Source organism: Pristiophorus japonicus, unplaced genomic scaffold, assembly GCF_044704955.1.
Source record: "Pristiophorus japonicus isolate sPriJap1 unplaced genomic scaffold, sPriJap1.hap1 HAP1_SCAFFOLD_495, whole genome shotgun sequence".
Lineage (NCBI taxonomy): Eukaryota > Metazoa > Chordata > Chondrichthyes > Pristiophoridae > Pristiophorus > Pristiophorus japonicus.
The window spans coordinates 148,944-155,084 of NW_027254401.1; the positions used below are offsets into that span (position 1 = coordinate 148,944).

The window sequence follows — 6,141 nt, forward strand, 5'->3', positions numbered from 1 at the left end:
AAGCTCATTCAGGAGAGGAGAGGGAGAGGAACCAGTGAGTGCAGAACTGAACCTAACCACAGTCAGCACCATCAGGGGAGGGGAGGAGAGGGAGGGGAATCAGTGAGTGTCGAACTGAACCCAGCCAGTGTCTGCACCATCAAGGAAGCAGAGGCTGGGGAACCAGTGAGTGTCGAACTGAGCCCAGCCAGAGTCAGCACCATCAGGGGAGGGGAGGGAGGGGAACCAGTGAGTGTAGAACTGAACCCAGACAGAGTCAGCATAAGAACATAAGAAATAATAGCAGGAGTAGGGCATACGGCCCCTCGAGTCTGCTCCACCATTTAATACGATCATGGTTGAGCCGATCATGGACTCAGATCCACTTCTCTGCCTGCTCACCCTAACCCCTTATTCCCTTATCGCTTAAGAAATTGTCTACCTCTGTCTTAAATTTATTCAATGACCCAGCTTCCACAGCTCTCTGAGGCAGCAAATTGCACAGATTTACAACCCTTTGAGGGAAGATATTCCTCCTCATCTCAGTTTTAAATGGGCGGCCCCTTATTCTAAGATTATGCCCTTTAGTTCTCGTCTCCCCTATCAGTGGAAACATCCTCTCTGCATCCACCTTGTCAAGCCCCCTCATAATCTTATACGTTTCAATAAGATCACCTCTCATTCGTCTGAATTCCAATGAGTAGAGGCCCAACCTTCTCAACCTTCCCTCATAGGTCAACCCCCTCATCTCCGGAATCAACCTTGTGAACCTTCTCTGAACTGCCTCCAAAGCAAGTATCTCCTTTCTTCGATATAGAAACCAAAACTGCACGCAGTATTCCAGGTGTGGCCTCACCAATACCCCGTATAACTGTAGCAATACTTCAATGTTTTTATACTCCATCCCCTTTGCAATAAAGTTCAAGATTCCATTGGCCTTCCTGTTCACTTGCTGTACCTGCATACTAACCTTTTGTGTTTCATGCAGCAGGAGTCCCCAGGTCCCGGTGTACTGCAAATTTTTATCCATTTAAATAATAACATGCTCTTCGAATTTTTTTCGGCAAACTGCAGAACCTCACACTTTCCAACATTATACTCCATCTGCCGAATTTTTGCCCACTCACTTAGCCTGTCTATGTCGTTTTGCAGTTTTTTTTGTCCTCGCACATTGCATTTCCTCCCATCTTGGCTACATTACACTCGGTCCCTTCATCCAATTCATTAATCTAGATTGTAAATAGTTGGGGGCCAAACACTGATTCCTGCAGCACCCCACTAGTTACTGATTGCCAACCCGAGAATTTATCTCGACTCTCTGTTTTCTTTTAGTTAACCAATCCTCTATCCATGCGAATATATTACCCCCAACCCCGTGAACTCTTATCTTGTGCGGTAACCTTTTATGTGGCACCTTGTCAGATACCTTCTGGAAGTCCAAATACACCACATCCACTGGTTTCCCTTCATTCACCCTGTTCCTCAAAGCCAGAGTCAGCACTTTTAGGGGAAGAGAGGGAGCAGAACCAGTGAGTGTAGAATTGAACCCAGCCAGAATTGGTGGTGAAAACTGGGAGTGGAGGAGAAACAGTCTAGAAATGTGCGATGGGTTTGGATTTCAGCACAGCAGGAGGGACAATGTGTGGGATAGGAATTTACAGCTTTGGAAGAACAAGAGAGGAAAGAATGTTCCATGGAAACTAGTTGTGTCTATCCTGAATTTCTGTCTTGTACTGACAGCGATGAGTTTTATTATCTCCTTTTACAGAATATTAGAAGGGGAGATTTTCAGAGAGGAAACACAAACCAAACATCACGTCAAGATCTGACGGAGTCAATTGATTCATCAGGACCTGAATATCATCGGCCTTTGAAAGTGGAAGGAGAAATGTTTGCCTGTTCTGCCTATTGGAAAAGATTTCAAACATCAGTGTGACTGGAAAGGCACCGAGACACACACACCCGAGTGAGTGTTCCAGTGCACTGCCTGCGGAAAGAGCTTTAACCAATTAAACAGCCTGAAAAATCATCGCACCATTCAAAGCGCGAAGAAACTATAAACGTGTTGTGTGCGTGGGCGAGGCTTCAACCCATCGTCCAACCATGGAGAGTCACAAGGATACCCGCACCATGGAGAAACCGTGGAAATGTGGTGACTGTGGGAAGGTATTCAGATCACCGTCGATGCTGGAACTTCATCGACGCAGTCACACTGGGGAGAGGCCATTCACCTGCTCCGAGTGTGGGAAGGGATTCACTGGGTCATCCCAACTTGTAGCTCACCAGCGAGTTCACTCCGGGGAGAGACCGTTCATCTGCTCCGAGTGTGGGAAGGGATTTACTCAGTCATCCCACCTGCGGATACACCAGCGAGTTCACACTGGGGAGAGGCCGTTCATGTGCTCAGAGTGTGGGAAGGGATTCACTTGTTCATCCCAACTGCTGAAACACCAGCGAGTTCACACTGGGGAGAGACCATTTACCTGCTCTGAGTGTGGGAAGGGATTCACTTGTTCATCCAACCTGCTGACACACCAGCGAGTTCACACTGGGGAGAGGCCGTTCATGTGCTCAGAGTGTGGGATGGGATTCGTTACATCAGCCAGCCTGCTGACACACCAGCGAGTTCACACCGGGGAGAGGCCATTCACCTGCTCTGAGTGTGGGAAGGGATTCACTCGGTCATCTGAACTCCTGAAACACCAGCGAGTTCACACTGGGGAGAGGCCGTTCACCTGCTCTGAGTGTGGGAAGGGATTTACTCAATCATCCAACCGGCTGACACACCAGCGAATTCACACTGGGGAGAGGTCATTCACCTGCTCCGAGTGTGGGAAGGGATTCACTTGTTCATCCGACCTGGTGAAACACCAGCAAGTTCACACTGGGGAGAGGCCATTCACCTGCTCTGAGTGTGGGAAGCGATTCACTCGTTCATCCACCCTGCTGACACACCAGCGAGTTCACACTGGGGAGAGGCCATTCACCTGCTCTGAGTGTGGGAAGCGATTCACTCGGTCATCCACCCTGCTGAGACACCAGCGAGTTCACAAGTGACTGCAGGGTTTGGAATCTGCTGTTATTGCTGCTGTTAATCACATCCCGACTGAATCATGTTCATTCTGACAGTTGGGGTTTCTTTCTGCTGATGTTAATAACCCTATAACTGGACTGGACTTTAATATTCTGGATATATTGCAGATTGTGTTCTCGGGGCTGCAGTGTCCATTTAAGAAACGCTGTGTGTTATCTTTCCCCTTAATTCAGCAACTCTCAACAGAAAGTTAGTTTGCAATAAAATTATGAACTTTTACTTTAATCCTAAATTGATTTTTGGTACAAAATCTGCAATAGTGTGTGAAAGTTTCTACTGAATAAAATGTCCAATTAGAAAGAGCTTGCTGATGATTCTTACTGACTTGCACATTGCACACAGTGGCCCCTCCATTATCCACCAGAAAGAAAGGGAATGGGAATTGGTGGGGAATCCGTGTCCCTAAATGTTGCTCCTCCCGTCTGGTGTAGCAATCCCCTCGGCACGGGAATAGAGACAAGTCCAGACCAAAACTATGCGCAGTACTCCAGGTGTGGTCTTACCAATGCCCTGTACAGGTGTAGCAGGACTTCCCTACTTTCATACTCCATCCCCTTTGCAATAAAGGCCAGCATTCCATTTGCCTTCCTGATTACTTGCTGTACTTGCATGCTAACTTTTTGAGTTTCAGGTACAAGAACCCCCAGATCCATCTGTACAACAGCATTTTGCAATAGTCCTCATTTAAATAATAATTTTGTTTTTTCTTTTTCCTACCAAAGGGGATAACCTGACATTTTACCACATTATAGTCCAACTGCCAGATTTTTGCTCGCTCACAGAAACATAGAAAATAGGTGCAGGAGTAGGCCATTCGGCTCTTCGAGCCTGCACCACCATTCAATGCTTTCTCCCCATACCCCTTGATCCCTTTAGCTGTAAGGGCCACATCTAACCCCCTTTTGAATATATCTAACGAACTGGCCTCAAAAACTTTCTGTGGTAGAGAATTCCACAGGTTCACAATTCTCTGAGTGAAGAAGTTTCTCCTCATCTCAGTCTTAATTGGCTTGCCCCTTATCCTTAGACTGTGACTCCTGGTTCTGGACTTCCCGAACATCCGGAACATTCTTCCTGCATCTAACCTGTCCAATCCCCTCAGAATTTTATATGTTTCCATGAGATCCCCTCTCATTCTTCTAAATTGCAGTGAATATAAGCCTAGTCGATCCAGTCTTTCTTCATATGTCAGTCCTGCCATCCCAGGAATCAGTCTGGTGAACCTTCGCTGCACTCCCTCAATAGCAAGAATGTCCATCCTCAGATTAGGAGACCAAAACTACACAATATTCAAGGTGTGGCCTCACCAAGGCCCTGTACAATTGCAGTAAGACCTCACTGCTATACTCAAATCCTCTCGCTATGAAGGCCAACATGCCATTTGCCTCCTTCACTGCCTGCTGTACCTGCATGCCAACTTTCAATGACTGATGTACCATGACACCCAGGTCTCGATGCACCTCCCCTTTTCCGAATCTGTTACTATTCAGATAATATTCTGCCTTCATGTTTTTGCCACCAAAGTGGATAACCTCACATTTATCTACATCATACTGCATCTGCCATGCATTTGCCCACTCATGCAACCTGTCCAAGCCACCCTGCAGCCTCTTAGCATCCTCCTCACAGCTCACACTACCACCCAGCTTAGTGTCATCTGCAAACTTGGAGAGATTACATTCAATTCCTTCATCTAAATCATTGATGTATATTGTAAATAGCTGAGGTCCCAGCACTGAACGTTGCGGAACCCCACTAGTCACTACCTGCCATTCTGAAAAGGACCCATTTATGCCTACTCTTTGCTTCCTGTCTGCCAACCAGTTCTCTATCCATGTCAATACATTACCCCCAATACCATGTGCTTTAATTTTGCACGCTAATCTCTTTTGTGGGACATTGTCAAAAGCCTTTTGAAAGTCCAAATGCACCACAGCCACTGGTTCTCCCTTGTCCACTCTACTAGTTACATCCTCAAAAATTCAAGAAGATTTGTCAAGCATGATTTCCCTTTCATAAATCCATGCTGACTTGGACCGATCCTGTCACTGCTTTCCAAATGTGCTGCTGTTACATCTTTAATAATTGATTCCAACATTTTCCCCACTACTGATGTCAGGCTAACCGGTCTATAATTCCCTGTTTTCTCTCTCCCTTTTTTAAAAAAATGGTATTACACTCGCTACCCTTAAATCCATAGGAACTGATCCAGAATCGATAGAATGATGGAAAATGACCACCAATGCATCCACTATTTCTAGGGCCATTTCCTTAAGTACTCTTGGATGCAGGCTATCAGGCCTTGGGGATTTATCGGCCTTCAATCCCATAAATTTGTGTAACACAATTTCCTGACTAATAAGGATTTCCTTCAGTTCCCCCTTCTCGCTGGACCCTTGGGCCCCTAATATTTCTGAAAGGTTATTTGTGTCTTCCTTAGTGAAGACAGAACCAAAGTATTTGTTCAATTGGCCTGCCATTTCTTTGTTCCCCATTATGAATTCACCTGATTCTGACTGGAAGCAATTTATGTTTCTTTTCACTAATCTTTTTCTCTTCACACATCAATAGAAGCTTTTGCAGTCAGTTTTTATGTTTCCTGCAAGCTTCCTCTCAGATGTTGCCTGACCTGCTGAGATTTCCAACAGTTTGTTATTATTTCAGATTTCAACATCTGCAGTATTTTGCTTTTGTATTAATAAAGAAAGACTTGCATTGATATAGCGCCTTTCATGTCCACCAAACGTCTCAAATGCTTTACAGCCAATGAAGTACTTTTGGAGTGTAGTCACTGTTGTAATGTGGGAAACGCGGCAGCCAATTTGAACACAGCAAGCTCCCACAAACAGCAATGTGATAAATGACCGGATACCCTGTCCGTGTTATATCGGAAGATCGAGGTATGTTATGGCAGGTCAGAGCCATAAAAGGAGCAGCATGTGGCCCAGGGAGCAGCATAGAGGCATGCAGCTTCAGGGAGCAGCGCGAGCTGTGAAGGCAGCAAAGAGTGACGTACGTCATCAAGGTCCAGGTTGATGATTGGACCGTGGGTCGGTGCAGCAGCAGCA

At 45.9% G+C, this 6,141-nt stretch overlaps 1 pseudogene; it reads left to right on the forward strand.

Moving 5' to 3' along the window:
- The window catches only part of LOC139253658 (zinc finger protein 229-like), an 81,076-nt pseudogene extending 77,996 nt beyond the window's left edge, over window positions 1-3,080 (forward strand).
- Window positions 3,081-6,141: the final 3,061 nt, after the last annotated feature.